The sequence below is a fragment of the Xenopus laevis genome, chromosome 6L (genome assembly GCF_017654675.1).
Source record: "Xenopus laevis strain J_2021 chromosome 6L, Xenopus_laevis_v10.1, whole genome shotgun sequence".
In the NCBI taxonomy this organism is placed as follows: Eukaryota; Metazoa; Chordata; class Amphibia; order Anura; family Pipidae; genus Xenopus; species Xenopus laevis.
The window spans coordinates 9,273,781-9,292,516 of record NC_054381.1 but is presented as its reverse complement, the minus strand read 5'-3'; positions in this window follow the sequence as shown (position 1 = coordinate 9,292,516).

The following is an 18,736-nucleotide window of genomic DNA, read 5'->3' as shown; positions in this document are numbered from 1 at the left end:
GGGTTAAGACAGTGATCCCCAACTAATGGCTTGTCAGCAACTTGCTGCTCATCAACCCCTTGGATGTTGCTCCAAATGACCTTAAAGCAAGTGCCTTTTTTGAATTCCAGGCTTGGAGGCAAGTGTTGGTTGCATAAAAACCAGGCTGACAGTCCACATAGGGGCTACCGAATAGCCAATCACAGCGCATATTTGGCACCACCATGAACATTTTTCATGCTTGTGCTGCCCCCCAATTCTTTTTTACATTTGAGTGTGGCTCATGGAACAAAAAGGTTGGGAACCCATGGGTTAAGAGATTGATCTCCAAAGTAAATCAGTGTCCAGTGTTAAAAAAAACAACCTAATATTACATAAATTATCAGCAAAGCAACAATGTTTTAGAAATTAAAAAAAACTTGACATGATTTGGCTCAAAGGATCTGTACTTCAGCGTTTTAATCTCTAAACAATCACCAACTAAACCCTTGCAGTTGAACAAAGCGTTTCTTGCTCCAATGGACTGTTCTTCTAGATAAATTAAGGCATTTATAAAAAGCAACATCAGGAATTAACTCTACTTGGAAGATTTAAAGAGATTTAACAGAATTCAAAACCTTCAAGATCTATTCAATACCCAACAATAAGACCATAACCATAGCAACACTTGCAAAATAAGAATGCTAAGCACAAGCAAAATCACCTTCTAATGCAAGAAATAAAATTTACATAGAAGTCAGACGATTCGCCTTTACAATTTTTGGGTCTAATAAGATAGCTACTTATACAGACATATTGGGCCAGATTTGGTTGCATGAGAAAACTTTATTTCTTGGTTATCACAAGAAAATGCCATTGAAGTTCTTTAGTACCTTCATTGATAAGTGAAGTTGATGTCTTGCCAGTTATGGATTATGTATGGATGTCCAATTTCATCTCGCAGTACCAAATAATTTCACATAAAGTTGTGTTGTACCTGAATGGAGGATCCCAGTTCTGAAGAATGGCTGTGTTGTTTCTATTACGCTAGATACTCTGGTTGCCTCTTAAATTCCAAAAACATACAAGCAGGTTGATTGGCTCTTGATAAAATTGTACATAGTGTGTGTAGATGTGACAGTATCTACTGTAAAAGATGTTGTACTGAGGTTACATCTGTGGGATTGACGCACTAAGAGTAATTTGTCCATTAGCATAGGGCATCTCATAGCATATCAGCAAGAGAATCAATTGGGAAATTGCCACCATTTCCCATACTCTTCCATATCCAACAGATCATCTGTAGGCCAAACTAATGGGTACGGTACACATGGTCAAATTCCTATTGTTCCTGTTGGCCTGAATGATCAGAACTGCAGGGCCAGATCTTCTTTCTATCATTATCTACTGATGCCCCATGCATGCACTCACTTGATGCTTTGGAAGATGCCATCTCTAGTGATGGGCGAAATTCGCAAAATGGTGAAAAATTCACGAAACGGCGCTGGCGTCTCATCTTTGACGCAGGTGCCCGTTTTTGACACCGGCGTCCGTTTTTTCTGAAAAATTTTGCAGGTCCGTTTTTTCGAAAAAATGTATTCGCTGGCGGCGAATCGCGCAAATTCGCCGCAAATTCGCCGCAAATTCGCGCCTGGCGAATAAATTCGCCCATCACTAGCCATCTCCAAAGAAGTCTGATCATCTGCAATGAAATACGACCACTGAAATTGGCCCACCCGACCCACAATATATGTCTAGATGATTGGGCATTATGGCTAGAAAGATTCACCTACAGGCTGGGAGAACGTACAGGTTATCTGGAGGCAATGCTGTGTTAGGGGCACATCCATTATTTTAATATTCCCTTTGGTCTATTTATTAGTTGAACTTCCATCCTTGTTTATGCTTGTGCCCTACTTTTGCCTGCAGTGTAGATATTGGGTCACTGAGCTGCTTATCACTATTCCTCCAGTTGCAATAAAAACTCTACTGGGTGCAGTTTTGTCATCTATTATTCAGGAACACTATCACATTCCTATGTTACTACATTCCTATGTTAGGATTAGGGAAAGCATCAGTTATACCTACCGTATACATAAATTATATATTTATATATTTGTGGGAGCAGATGGAGGGTTTTATAGTGTAGGTACAATGTGCTACATAGATCAATGATTGCCAGTAATGATAATAACCTGTGTATAGGCTAAAGCTTTGGCTTTGGATCACATCCCCACAGTTCAGTAACAAAGCATTTATTCATAATGGAAACCACTTAACTGCATCAGTCAAGGCAACACATTCCTTCTTGTAGAACAAAGAACACTGAGCCATATCATAAATGCAGATATTAATGCACAAACAAGTTATTGCAGACGAAAGGAATCTATTCATGATCCCCATCTAACACACAGTTCCATAAAAGAATTAGAAACAAGTTGAATAAAACAATTGCAATTAATGCCATGGAAATGGACACGAAAGAGCAGCAAATTCACGGCTTTAGTCTGGATTTTTCTTAGGTTGGCCTGGTGCCCATCTCAGCCTTTAGAACAAATGAGTTATTTGTGCAGTTCACAGTTTCACCAAGACAAACAATTAGAGCAGAGGTTTTACTGATGTAGGAAAGAACCCGGGACTTTGATGAGGACGCTCAAACTTTAATTATAAATAACTCTAGTAGTTAAAGGCATACTGTCATGGGAAAACATGTTTTTTTCCAAATGCATCAGTTAATAGTGCTGCTCTAGCAGAATTCTGCACTGACATCTGTTTTTGAAAAGAGCAAACTGATTTTTTTATATTTAGTTTTGAAATCTGAGATATTGTCAGTTTCCCAGGTGATCCAGTCATGTGACTTCTGCTCTGATAAACTTCAGTCACTTTTACTGCTTTACTGTAAATTTGAGTGATATCACCCCCCTCCTCTCCCTCCCCCCAGCAGCCAATCAGCATAACAATGGGAAGGTAACTAGATATCAGCTCCCTGACACAAGATAGCTGCCTGGTAGATCTAAGAACAGTATTTACTATTTTTAAATAGTAAAAATCCAGGTCCCACTGTGACATTGAGTAGGAGAAACAACAGGCTGCCAGAAAGCAGTTCCATAGTGCAGCACTGGCTCTTTTTGAAAGCACATGGCCAGGTAAAATGACCAGAACAATTATTTCCTTTTTCTGTGTAGAAATAAAACAGTATCTTGTACTTGATCCCAACTAAGATATAATTAATCCTTATTGGAAGCAAAACCAGCCTATTGAGTTTTACTTAATGTTTATAGGATTTTCTAATACATTCAAGGTATAAAGATCCAAATTATGGAAAGATCCATTATCCGGGAAAACCCCAGGTCCCGAGCATTCTGGATAACAGGTCCCATACCTGTTTGACCATTCATTTCTCATTCTTGTTGAGAGCACACTAGCTCTGTTTGGGTACTTGTACAAATCTCGTGTCCTTTAATCATACTAAAATTGGTTAAAAATATTGATTAGCATCTACCAACATCCTGGTGACTGGGCGAATTTGTCCCGTTCACCACGAAATTTGCGAAATGCATTGAAGTCAATGGGCATCAAAAATATTTTGATGCGTGTCAATTTTGGCACCCGCGACAATTTTTATACACGCACTTATTTTGTCCAAATGCATTAAAGTCAATGGGTGTCCGAGTAATTTTGAGGCATGTAAATTTTGACGCGCAACAGGTTTTTTTTGACGCAATCGATTTATTGTGTTGGAATTTTTATGCCCGCGACTATTATGACACGCACCAATTTTTTTTTCTCTAATTTATTCTTTGGCGGAAATTTGCCACGAATTCGTGCCCGGCGAATTTATTCGCCCATCACTACTGCCAAGTTGTAGTTCATTGATTCAAGGTAGTTTTCAAAATCCACTCACCGAAACCTATCAAAGTTCAGGTTCACCTTAGTCTGACTGCCAAGTTTCCCTCCTATTTACCCCAGCTCTTTCCCATCAGATAAAGATGGTGCCAAAAAGACATCCAATGAGGATGGAGAAAAGAAGATGTCACCATTAGTAAAGGAAGGATTAATAAACTAACAACAGAGATGATCATGAGTGATTTGTTGGTGGGGTAAACAGGAGACTGATGTGGTAGTTGACCATCTGTAGGATTCCCCATCCTTTGGAATAATTTGAGTAATTTTAGAGTGTTTTATAAACCTTGAAACATATTAATCTAAAATCACTCAAAAGTGCACTAAGAGCCATTTGATATGGCTTTGTTTGGGTTTATATTTTTCAAGACTACTTGCATGGACCTGTCTCCAGATAAGTGTGGTTCTACAAAGTGGCAGCTGGAAACGATGACTAGTATTAAAGCCAAAATGAGTCAATCAACGGGTTAAACTGAAATAAGTTGCAGAAAACTATTTTATATTTATGGCCAGAAAACAAGGAATGGAAATTCTTCCAATGAAAGTGATTATACATTGCAGATAAAAACATAATCCATCTTGTCCCTTAATTGACCGATTGTGTTGTTCTCTCGTGTTTCTCCTTCAGTTTGTTTGTTTTCATTTCTGCGCGAGGAAACAAAACAGGGAATGACGTGAAAAAATAGTTGAACAAATTCATATTTCAAGGCTGAGACTGTTGAATTACTTGCTGAAGGACACATAACTCAAGAAACCTTCATGGCAAGGTGGATTAGATGATAAATAAAAGAAGTAAAATTGCGCAGTTTGAAAATATGGAAGTTGTTTCAGCTATGACGTGCAGATAGTTTGTGGTAGGGCCGCAATTGTAACATGGAGGTAGTAGCATTACAATATTGATAAATAGGGATGGGCGAATTTATTCGACAATCGCGAATTCGCTGTGAATTTGCAGGTTTTTTGATGCTGGCGACAATTGTGACTCCGGAGACAATTAAACGGATGCCCATTGACTTTAATGTTCGTCAAAAGTCGCTGGCATCTGAATTGTCGCCCATTACTATTGCTAAAGGCTTTGTGTGGCATCTGTCATGTCTTCCATTGCCACCCATGTCTCTTCTCATTAAGAAGAATAAAACCATGAGATATACAAAAACTCAAAACTTATTCTCAATTATTCTCACTAAATGTAAAGAACATTACTTAACCATTTTTTCATTCGATGATAGGCATAGTTCCAGTGTAGTATGAGGCTAGGTTATCGATATATGTACTATTCCGCTAAACGGATGTCTAGGTTTGATTAGCAGGCTGACTATCTGCAAGGTTCCTAGTGCTGTGGTGTAACACGGGGGAGCGGGGGTGCGATTGGGCAGGGCCACCTGAGAAAGGCTCCACGCACAACGATTCCGCCGGTCGGTTTCTCGAGGGTGTACGCAGAGGGACGGTGGGGAGGCCTGGAGGCGTGTCTCTACGCGCCAGGACGCCGCCCCTCGTAGTTGCGTCAGCTGATTGTTATGAGTTCTTCCTAATACACACAAGACTTATCTCATGTGTTTCCTGTAGTCTCTCCTCCAAGAAGAAGCTAAAATCATTCAAAGAGTGTAACAGGCGGCTTTTTCCTCCATGTGGTTGCGTCAAAAAAAAATAAGGCGCAGGATTAATTATTGCTTTTTGCGATCCAAAAGCAAGAGCCAGTAAGTGTGTGTGTGACGGGACTTAGAATCTGTTTACATCTCACTAGGGATAAGTAGGACTGAGTGGAAGATTAGAATGTATAATCTCTGTAACTATTTATGAATCAGATCCAAGTCAATTAATGATTGGCTTATATAAATGGGGAGATATGTAAGTAGACCAGGATGTAAAGTGTCTACCATTAATATGTATAAATCAACCTGGTAGCACTTGGGTCCTATATATGGTTCAAGACGCAATCTGTCAGCCTGAATTCTAATATCGCCTTTCAATTTACATGTAACGGTGGTATATTATTCTTAGTTCATACCTGAGTGATATCGCTCAGATGCCGATGCTTATATGTGAGGTTCTCGAGATCTATGGTGCCATATATTACTACTCGAGCAAACAAGAACTATCCGCCTCGCATGCTTCTAATTCTTAATATTTAAGAGGGGGTACACTTCATCTTTACTAATAATGATGTGTATACCAGATGTCTAGATCAACTCACTGCAGCTTGAGCTTTACTATGGTACAAGAAAACTCTAGTGAAATTTCATATAAATTAGCTTCATCTCTTTACAGTAGGGGTAAATTACTCCTATATTAATACGATGGATAGATAACTCAGAGGTTCCTGTATCGAAAGTCAGTTGCCTGAGCCGTTGGTGCTTTATATGGTCAGAGAACCCGCCCTGAGTGACTTCTAATTCGGCCTTATTATATTTACAGTCACGAGGTACAGTTATCTACTTATATCCATGACGTGATTCAGAGTTCTGTTAATAACTCAGCCTGCAGCTGTTGTGCTATATATGGTAAAGAAAACCTGAGTAGACTTTAATATCATTTATTCATCTTACAAGTAGCCGCAAGGGTACTTATCGCTTATAAATTGCAATGAGTGATTTACTCAGGACGTCTTCCATGTGAATAAATAACCTGCAGCCTTGTTGCTTTTAATATCGTCACAGAAACAACCTGCAGTGGGTTCTAAATAATTCTTTCATTACAGTAGGGCGGCTAATTATCGCAGATACTATATAACTTGATGATATCGTACGTCTCCTGTATAATCAGGCCTGCAATCCTTGTGCTTTATATGCGGTCACAAACCTCACGACTTTAAATCTTATCATTTCCAGTAGGGGGTATTTGCCCTCTCATCAACTCCATTGAACGTGATTACTACAGTCACAGTTCCCTGTATATCACTCAGCTAATGAGTTTATTATTAGAGTCACTTCTATTTTTTACAGCTTTTTTAATATATTATATATAATATTAGCTTCCCACACTATTGAAATTATCTTGCTGTGCTCATTGATAATGTACTTAGCTCTGTATGTTGTTCAGTGCTGCTTATTGTTATTTTACCAAATCTCCTACTAATACTGCCCCTTTAGAATACGATCTATCATACCAACACTTTATTTTCGAGTACAACAAAAGAAGGAAAATCATTGAGACCGTGCACTTGATCATTTTTTAATTTATTGCTCTCAGTGATGCGCCTCTTCACTGTTCTTTTATGTGAAATAAAAAGCAATCATTGATTGAATTAGAAAGGAATGTCTTATTATATACCCCAAACACAGCTGAGGCAAATTCAATGACACCTGTATTACTGCTGGAAGAATAGAGGCAGAACACCATTGACCCGACACAAAGATCACCATGTCCCTGCTTTTTCGGAACAATAGAGTTCACGAAGAACTAACAGAAGACTCTTATTCTCTATTTAATGAATACAAATAGAAGGGGAATTCTCTCAAAGCAAGAACCATCTTTTGCTTCTCATCATTTCCAAGCTATAAATGGATTATGAGTGTGCTTCCTCAACCAAATATTTCTGTGTGTCTGTATTGCATTGCAAAGTGCTGATTTGTGCAGAATCAGCCAATGAGAGCAGGGGAAATCTGTCAGTGTCTGGCAACATGAGTGTGTTTGCACTGCATGGCTGTATGAATAGGGTTGTTCTACCTGATGTTATCCATCATTAATAAGTTCTAAGTGAAGTTTATCCTTCACTTAGAAGTCTCCATCCCAGCAAGTAGTAATGGCACTGTAAGGAATCCTTACCTTAGTGGTCTAGTGGTGGTGCAGCGGGGACGCCCCCGCTGCGCCATCGGCGGGGACGCCCGCTGCACCGTCCTTCTTCACTGCCGGCTTCCTAATGCGCGCCGCGCGCGCACTTCTGGTTTTTATAGGCGCATGCGCGCTAGCGTGAAATTCAAATGGGTTTAAAGAGACATTTTCTTTATGTCATTGCCCGGGATAGGATTTGTTCCTGGTGCTATTAGCTGTTGCTATTCTGTTTGAATCTGATCCTGATTATCTGTTTTGACCCTTGCCTGCCTGTTTGACTACTCTGATCTCTGGAACCTGACCCTTGCCTGAAACCGACCTTGACTCTGCTTAACCCTCCTGTTTGACGTTCTGGTTTGACCTCTGCCTGTTATTTGACTCAGATTCTGCCTCAGCCCATCTGATTGATTACCCGGTTTGACCCTTGCCCGGCCTGTCTGACCACGAATCTGTCTTACGTTATTGTACCACGACCTTCGGCCTAACTGACCTTAACAGCAGTCGTGCCCCTTTGCTTGCCACAACTCCTCGCCTTGCTCCTATCGAAAAGTCCAGGTGGCATCTGAGTACGCTGTGGGCTCCTCCCGAAGCCAAAGGCGGTCACACTACTGGTGAAGCCAAGCCGAGACCAGGGAGCTTGGCATTAGTTCTGGTTTAGGGTGCCGACCGTGACAGGCACCCAGGGTTCAGCATTCGTTCATACTTGAGCTACCTTCTATGGTGTTCTCTCCCACAGTATAGAATTCTGCAACTCTCGTAAATGGACTTCTTCCAGAGGAAGAGAGGAGACGGCAGCAAAACTAGGCTGGGCTTGTGTGTGTGGTGTAGACCTATGCTTCCCACCACATGGCAACATGTATTCATTGATTTTATTCTTCCCTAAAGGGTCTCAACCCATAGGAGAAGAGATTAAGAAATGGTCATTAACAACTGTACTTAGGAACAAACCCTAAAATTGGCAAATATACTAATAAAAGCACAATAAAACAATAATGAAAAAAAAAACAGCCCGATGTGCTGCCCCTATAAATATATCTACTCCACCTCTATATAAAAGAGGACATTTCGTTGGCAAAAACCATTGCAAGAATGTAACGGCTCATTTTATTTTATAAACATTTACTGCAAAGCATCAGCCACAAACACTTTGGAGGAAGAAGCCATTAAATGAAGTTCTCCATAGACTTCTGTAATGAATATACAGTCATGATTTAATTCCAACTCATATAACCTTTTAATTAGAGTAATTAGCAGTGCCATTATTCCTTGGTAATTGCCTAATGGAAGCACAGCCTTTTTGTTTCTTTCTTTCATCACTCCAGCTAATTCATTCTTATGAACAGACTCTATTATCAGGGCCCAAGAAATGGTTCAGAATTCAAAGCAAATTGATTCTATAGGCTGCGAAGCAAAAGAATTATATTTGCAGTCATTATATAATAGTCTAAATGGCCCCTTCTATGGCTTTGTCCAAAAATGACTTCCTATAATAATGATCCATGTACTTTTATACACCTCAGGCCAACTGGGGAATGGATTACAGAGAAATATTCTGCCCTTCTTATACGACTCTTCCAGTCCCAGTTATATGATTCTGATTGCCTCTGGATGCTGGGGAAAACAGCTACCCCTAATCATTAACAAAATCATTTTTAAAATTAAAAGAAAAAAACATTTCAGAAAAGTAATTATATGTGATGTTTTTGAAAATAATAATGCTTGTTACTGGCCAAATTGCACCTGGGCAGAGACCCATAGCAACCATATACTGTAGATAGAACAATCTTATAGGCCTTTGGGTTCCTGCTGTTGTGGCTAAAATGCCTACCCAAATTTAACGTATGTGCAATGGGTTTTTTTCCTATAAGGGAAACCAGAACCCATGAGACCACAGTATAGTCTATGATCTTCATCACTTAGGGTTAAGAGGTTCAGACTTGTACCAACAGAATAGATAAGCTCCATACACGAGTCTTACCCTTAGCAACTTAACTTGTGTCTTTCAGAACAGAATTAATAAGGTTAACACTGCCTCTTGAATTCAAGTGTTTTGTCTCAAGCTTAAAGCATAATAATAAGCAGCATTATGTGGAGAGCCCTTCAGGTAGTCTTTTTATCTTCTTAAGTGTCATGAGTCTTCCCAGTTCTGGAGATCTGTCTTCTTCATTCAAGTCAAAAGAGAGATGGGTGAAGAAAGTAGGAGGAATGAAGTGACCCCTCTTGCTAGGATTTTCACAGGGAAACCATAAAGTAACTCTTGTTTCTGAAGAAACCAACACTCATTTCTTCTGTAGTCTCATTGTGTAGATAATTACAGCAGGAGATTCACAAACTCCCTTTTTCTCACCAAGCATTGCTATAAAGTTCTGTTTTTTTCATCACCCCAAGACAAGAACACTACATCTTTTATCTATTTTTTTAAATTCAGGTCATAGAAACAGAAACCATTTCTGTGGAAAAAACGTAATACATTCGTTCATTATAAGCACATCTTCCCTAAGGTGAACATTGCTCTCTTTAATTCAATGCATTGGTGGTGTCCATGGTTACTCAATAAAAACTGTCAATCCATGGAGAGGCAGTGGCTCACCCTCTCCACTTATTTCATTACTTATTTACTAAATTAGTTTTAGTCCAGCCAGGAGCACTGTAGCTTCCTACAATGGGACTGACCAGGAACACACTCGCTTCAGAGATCAGAGCTAACAATCAATATAAAGGCACAGATGAGGAAAAGCCGTCATTGTCAACAAAACCTGATATATGATATTTTATCAGGAACCAACTGGCTTGCCAATATCTGCTTTATAGAAGGAAACAAAGGCATCTGGATTGTATAAAGATATATTTATATACACATATATTTTGGATATATATATTTATGTAAATCTCTTGCCGCTCACAGGGTTTACAGATGAAATGAAATGGGCAATTTGGGAGGAACAAAACATTTTACAACTGATCTTTGTGCCAAATAATTGAATGCTAATGAGGCATTCTCCAGATATGGAGATAAGAAAGCACCTTGTTGTGGTCATCCGTGTGATCCGTTTGATCTTATGTTAGAATTCCTCAGCTGAGTGAGCAACATATCTGCCATCATGTGATAGTAAAACATGGAAAAGAATGGATATAAAGAGTCCTTGGGTTCATTGGATTCATTGGGTTCATTAGGGTGCTAAGCCTTCCTGCAAGCCTATTATGTGTTCATTACAATTAAAGTTCTTAATGAACTTCTAATGAGGATGTGGGAAAATTTAGCCAAAGTCTCTCTCTCTTGATTATTCTAAGCTTGGAGTGCTACTTTGAAACCGAGGTGGAGAAACAAAAAATAATTTGACATTTTTGGCAAGTATTTGTATTCCATGACAATGACCTTGCTTGTCTTATGAGCTTAACAGTTGGAATGGAAACCAGGTAAATTGTGTTGCACTCAGACTCGATAAACTTTGCGTGAGGAGTAAAGATGATAATGTCCCATGGGTTTAAAGTAATGAAAAGGTCTGGCTCGAGCTCAAAAGGTAAAATAAGAACGTGCACAAAAAAAATGTCTTTTGAAGGAAATTTGTTTCTAGTGTACAAATATATTGAGTCCATCTATCCTTAATGCAGTAAAGGTATAGGATCTATGATCTGGAAACCCATTATCCAGAAAGGTCTGAAGTATGAGAAGGTCATCTCCCATAGACTCAATTTTAATGAAATAATTCCAATCTTAAAAAATAATTTCCTACTTCTCTGTAATGATCAATGTACTTGATCCTAACCACGATGTGTTTCATGCTAACTGGAGGCAAAACAACCCTACTGGATTTATTCATGTTTAAATAATTTTTTAGTAGACTTAAGGTATGGAGATCCAAATTACAGAAAGACCCCTTATCCAGGAAATAGCTTTGGACTGGGCCGGCGGGATACAGTGAGAAAACTCGGTGGGCTCTGGTCCTTGTGGGCCCCCGCAGAGGGTTGTTTTATAGGTTCGTCAGTCTCTTAAAGGGGTGGTTGACCTTTGCGTTAACTTTTAGTATGTTATCGAATGGCCAATTCTAAGCAACTTTTCAATTGGTCTTCATTATTTGTTGTTTAATTATTTGCCTATTTTTTCTGACTCTTTCCAGCTTTCAAATGGGGGTCACTGACCACATTGAAAAACAAATGCTCTGTAAGTCTACAAATGTATTGTTATTGCTACTTTTTATTACTCGTCTTTCTATTCAGGAATCTCATATTCATATTCCAGTCTCTTATTCAAATCAATGCATGGTTGCTAGGGTAATTTGGACCCTAGCAACCAGACATCTGAAACTGCAAACTGGAGAGCTGCCGAATAAAAAGCTAAATAACTCAAAAACCACAAATAATACAACATGAAAACCAAGTGCAAATTGTCTCAGAATATCACTCTCTACATCATACTAAAAGTTAACTAAGTTTAACAAATAGGGATGGACGACTTTAACCCATTTCCCTTTGCCAAAAAATCGTCGCCGCTGAAAATTCACCGCAATACATTAAAGTCTATGGGCGACAATTTTTTTTTGACGTGACAATTTTCTTTGACGCACAACATTTTTTCTCCCATTGGAGTCTATGGAAGTCATTTCCACAGTGAAACTTAGAGAAAAAAATCTCTCATCCCTGTGAACAAGAGTCTTGAAACTAAAGATCCGGCTAAAATATACATAATAGATAGAATATATGATTACAGTTATTTATCTTTATATTTAAGGTGTAATATAGTACAATGGGTGACAATACATTACCAATTGCTCTTTGAATTGAATTCAGACTGGCAAAAATACTACAGTACAGGTATGGGATCCCTTATCCGGAAACTCATTATCCAGAAAGCTCCAAATTACAGAAAGGCTGCCTCCCATAGATTCCATTTTATCCAAATAATCCAATTTTAAAAAATCATTTCCTTTTTCTCTGTAATAATAAAACAGTAGCTTGTACTTGATCCCAACTAAGATATAATTAATCCTTATTGGAAGCAAAACCAGCCTATTGGGTTTATTTCACGTTTACATAATTTTCTAGTAGACTTGAGGTATGAAGATCCAAATTACAGTAAGATCTGTTATCTGGAAACCCCAGGTTCTGAGCATTCTGTATAACAGGTCCCATACCTGTACATTGAGTTATATCACTTTATTTGGATAAATTAACCTCCAGTTAATCTGTTGACTTCAAATTGGTTTCTATTGCCACACAACATATGACATATAATAAGGTACAATGATATTTCACACACGCACACATACTAGAGCTAATAATTAATTATCCTGCTGGAATGTTTTTAGATTCAGGGAAGAAACCAGTGGAGGAACATGCAGATTCCATAACAATACTCTTTGGTTTAGACTGAGCTTGGTGTCTTGGGTTTGATCCCAATCAGGTCGGTAACTGTGACCAATCAATGCCAACCATACATTACGATAAGAGAACCTTTCCCCATGTAAACCTAACAACAATATACTAAACTGACCTGTCGAACATGGAAGAAATTACATTTATTGATGCATTTCTTAAGATCTCAGCTCTAAGCTTTCTGTCATTAAGACACTTGGGCAGAAGATGGGTTTTATGGAGTTGGAACCATGATGAGAAACTGAAAAATAGAGACAAAGATCAATACATAAAAGACTTAGCAGTCGTATGGTTCAATAAAAGGCAATATTTCATTTTACGTGTGCAAAGGAGTGTGCAAGAGCTGTATTTATTTACCAGCAGTCTCACTCAGAGGTAAGTAATTTGATTTTAAGCTGCGGCTGAAGCTTGCACATCTCAAGGCTATGTTGAAGAATAATTCCTGGAAACAGTTTATTTTATATAATATAACAGCCCCCTGTGGGGCAGTATTCATGTGACTATTAGCAGAGACATTTGCTCAGGAACAATGACTTCTTGCTGGGAAATTGCATCCAGCTGTGTCTTTCAAAGGTAACTTCTACACGTCACCCGAGAGGTTGGCAACATGAATTGTGGAGGACTTGCACATCTGATTTGGCATAGAAAGACTTTACTACAGGATCAACACTCAGATTGCCTTTAAGTGGAATTCTGATGTATTGCAGTACAGCCTGAATACTCTGGATTACATCAATGTGACTGGTATTAAAATAAAACCCTACAAGATGTCTCCTTATGTTTTTCTATGGATGTAATGGTTCTACAGTTGCACTTCAACTCCACCTGTCTTTTGAAAGGCCTGTCCTGCTAGAGGCCATATCTACTTCGAGCAGAGGCCTCTTAAGTAGGTGTTATGTTTTGGGTAGCCGAGGATGAGTAGAGTATAACAGTGCTTTATTAGCAGGCTCTCATGCAGCCATTACACAACAGTAACTTTCACTTTTAATCTGTCAGGAAATATACACAGTATAAGTCTGGGCACAGTGACATCTACAGGCCATTTGTATAAACACCACATATTCCCCCTATAGTAGGAAAGCATTTGAGCAAATGTAATAAACAACAATGCATCTTAAAGCAATAATATACATTATTCACATCACATAGTCCTGGGTCCATGCAGGTAGTTTTCTGATTCTCTCAGTATGCCTTATAGGTTCACTTTCTTCTGGCCTATAGCAGTTGACATCAGGAGTAGGAAAATGTCCTTCATCAAATGGAGCTTCTCCAAAGTCATATCTAACTAGACGACTTGCATTCCATATGCGTCCATCAGACAGTTCATATGTGTATGGTCCTTGTTGGCGTCTCACTTCAAGTGGTTCAGTAAATTTAGATTGTCCTTGTTTCAGTATTCCTGGTTTCTTAATTCTGACTAAAGATCCAGGCTGAAAGTGTACTTCTCTTGCACCATGTTTTCTGTCAGTATAAGCCTTATATTTGGCTTGTTGACGTTTCACAATGTCAGCAGTAGATGATTTTGTAGGCACAGTATTTTGTGGAAGTTTGATGTCTGCAACATGTAATTTAGTGCACATCTGTCTGCCATGTAATAATTCAGCTAGAGATGATTGGGTTGTTGCATGGCGCGGTGCTCTGTATTTATGTAGGAACTCTGTCGTAAATACTTTCCAAGATTTCCCAGTAAGATTTGCTGTCTGTAGTGCTTCTTTCAGACTTCTGTTGAATCGCTCGATTTCTCCATTTGCTTGTGGGTAATACACTGAAGATTTCCTATGCACAATATTCCTCTCTCTCAGAAAGGATTCAAACTCAGATGAGACAACTGTGGTCCGTTGTCTGATATTAACTCCTTTGGATTACCTTCTCTGCTGAAGACTGTAGACAGAAATGTTATTACTGTAGCTGATGTTATATGAGAACAAATGCAATTTCAGGCCATTTACTGTAATAGTCTATCAAGGTTATAGCAAATCTACAGTCTATAGGAGCATCTGTAAAAGGACCGACAATATCAATAGCAAGTTTTTCCCATGCTGAATCAGGGAATGGTACTGGTTTTACATCTGGTCTCAACTTAACTTTGTGTACAAGTTCTTTGCACAACCCAGGGAAGTGTTGGTTTGTGGTGAAATTTTAGACACTGGTTGTGTGGCAGGCACTGGTGCTGTAGTAATGAGACCATCAACTAATTGTAGGTTTAATGCAGCAAAGAGATTCCTTCCAAGTATAGCAGTTCCCTTATTCACAATGTAAAAGTCACCTTTTGCAGTATTTGATTCAAATTGTACAGTCACTGGCAAGCAACCAAGCACAGGGATTGGATCCTTTAAGTAACTGACCAGTTTCAGGGCAGGTGCAACAAACGGATCTTTTGCAAAGTATTTCAAACAAATCTCCTTTGGTAGTATAGAAACAGCTGAACCTGTATCAAGCATCAGGTTAATGGAATGTCACTTGTCAGCAGAAGCAGTACTGACACTGACATATAAACTTGTCTGGAATAAATGTACCAGCTTTATCCACACTTAATACTGTGACATTTGTAGTAGTGACTTCGAGGAACATCTTTAGCAGAACTACGGCAGATCTTAGCAAAATGTCCTACTTTTGTGCATTTGCGGCACCGTTTAGCTTTTGCAGGACATGTAACATGATTTGCATTGTGTTGTGTTGAACTACAGCGAAAGCAGTATTTTCTATTTGTATTTGCTGCACAGTTTTGCAGTGTAGGTGAATCCCTTTCCTTAGCACTGTATTTTGCCTGTGACTGGGCATTATTAGGCCTCAGTGCTGAATTCACAATCTGTACATTCCAAGCAGTTCCCTGACTGAGACTTTTAGCCTCTGCCATTGCTGTTTCAATTTGGCTAGCAACTGTAATAGCCTTTGCAAGAGTTAAATCCTGCTCTAGGAGCAGTCTCTCTCTAATGCGAGGTGAGTTTGTTTTTTCCACTAGTTGGTCTCTTAGGGCTCTTACACATGAGCGTTCTGACCTGAGCCGCAGGGGAGCGCAGGAATAGACGCAAGTCATTATTTGAAATGGGGCTGTACTCACTCAGGCGCGTGTAGGCGCCGAACGCAGGTTCAGACGCAACATGCTGCATTTTTCCTGCAAAAAAACGGAACGCAGGGGAGCGCAGGTCAGAACGCTCATGTGTAAGAGCCCTTAGCATTTCATCTGATTCCCAAACTCACAGGTAACAACCAGCTCTCTCAAAGCTGCTACAAACAGTTCTGTGGATTCGCCATTATGTTGTCCACGTTGGCGGAATTTATATCTTTCAGCAACCACATTTACTATTGGCAAGAAAAAGTTCTTTATAGCAGTAAGAGCAGTTTCATAAGTCTCATCAGGTAATGGTAATGTATAGAATATACCCTGTCCCTCTGCTCCCAGGCAGTGAATAAGTAAAGCACGCTTTCTAGCAGCAGAAATCTCCCCTTGGTCAGCAGCAATAATGTAATTTCAAACATACGAATCCAAGCATTAAAAGGTATGGTAGGCTCACCAGGGTTTGGAAGAAAAGGTGCAGGCTACAGAGGTAGAAGAGCCATCTCATCGTCAATCTGTTGTGTTTTGGGTAGCCGAGGATGAGTAGAGTATCATAATCTGTTCCTTTGACTCCCAGTGGAGTATAGGGCATCTGTGAAGACTCTCCATTCAGAACTATTTGTTGCTGTTCTCTTGATCTCATTCCATGTTTTTCCCATCTTTATAATTTCTTCTTCCACTGATCTTCTCCATGTTTTTCGAGGCCATCCCCTTCTTCTTGATCCCTGTGGATTCCATTCTAGGGCTCTTCTTTCTATAGATTCCTCTCCCTTCCTGAGTGTGTGGCCTATCCAACCCCACTTCCTTTTCCTTAACTGAATTTCTATTGGTAGCTGGTTAGTGGTTTTCCACAGTTCTTCAGTAGATGAGTAGAGTATAACAGTGCTTTATTAGCAGGCTCTCATGCAACCATTACACAACAGTAACACTTTTAAGCTACCAGGAATTATGCACAATATAAGTCTGGGCATAGTGACATCTACAGGCCATTTGTAATTACACCACAGTAGGCCTATTATAATATAAGGAAATCCACAATCCTAGTTCAGATATTTACTTAAAACAGCAGAAAAATGGCAAATCAGCCAACTATGTTTTACATTTTACCAGATTTTCTATATCTGTAACCTTGTTCTGAGCTAAGGGGACCCAGTTAAGGTGAGATTTGGGGTGAGTGCTTATTTGTGCCCTGGGTACCCCTGGAACTATATCAGGGTGACTGTTACCCCAATGTTTCTATATATCTGTAACCTTGTTATGGGCTAAGGGGCCCAGTCTGAAGGTCAGTTAGGGGGAGATTTGGGGTGAGTGCTTATTTGTGCCCTGGGTACCCCTGGAACTATAGCAGGATGACCTTTACACCAATATTCCTATTGCTATGACCATGTTATAGACCCAACCTAAAAAAAATGTAATTTGAGATATGGGTGAGTTATATACTCTATATACTGTTGGCATCAAAGCAGTGAAACCATTTTTTTTCATGAATCTTATTCCTTAGTCTAAATGAACCTACACTGATGTAAGGTCTAGGGCACATGTAACATTTTGATAGCAGAAATGTTTTTTAGGGGTGAGATACTTGGCTAGGACTAACTTGCCATGAGTGGTTACAGACTCTAATCTTCAGCGATCAAACTGCTGTGTGTCCATTGATACAACATTGGAGCAGATATCAAGGTACTATTGTAACAACTGCCCTGCGGTGTCTCATTTCCTTTCTGTTACCCAATGGTTAAACTCTGTACCCAGTTACAAGCCAAAGCAGCATTTAGCAAGTGAGGGACTCCTGCCATGAAAGAATCATTCCTGGCTCTAAACACATTTGGAAGTCTAATGAAATGCACTGCTAGAAATTTGGCAGACATGTCGCCAATTAGCTTTTTTGAATAAAACATGAGGGCAGTTTGCATTTGCCAGGTTTTTGCACAATAAGAATAGGGCTAGCAATTATAACAGCCATTAATTTAAGGTGTTCATCGCTGCCATTTCCACATTAAGGAAACAAACTGTCATCCACAGTTCAGGCCCCATTTACTCAGATTAATTGAGTGCCGGGTTTCATGCGAGACGGCGTCAGTGTTTTCCAGCCCCAGATAAAAAATTCCCAGAAAGATGATAAATATGATCCTGTTGTTTCTCTATATAGAGAAAGAGATATATGTACATGATCTGGCTGGTCATGATAGATCTAAATGTGATTGAATTCTGAGCCCTACTCGTGTGCTCCTCATACTCTTACTCTTGTATATTCCCGGCCATCTTTACCATTTTTGCAATGTACATGATGTCTCTGGTCAGATCATTAATGTTTTGGAAACAGTTGATGAGACCCCATCCGTCATGCAACATCCAACTCACATCATTGTAAAAACACTCTCTGATTGGTTCCCTGCTTGACAACGGGGAAGTAATAAACCAATGGTCCTTTCCATGCGGTCAAGTGCTACCAGCTACTCATCAATGGCAAACTCTGTTTTCATGGTTACCATTGACAATTTAAACTCTGTAGTAGGGGATTGGTAATGGCCACCTACATACAAAGCGACATAGAGAGCTCTCTGCTCTTTTCTAAGCAGAGCAACATCAGAAGACTTTCCTCTTCTTCTTCTGAGATTTCCTCCAGACTGTCAGGCTGATTGACCAAACTGAACAGTAGGTGGTGCTGTTGTT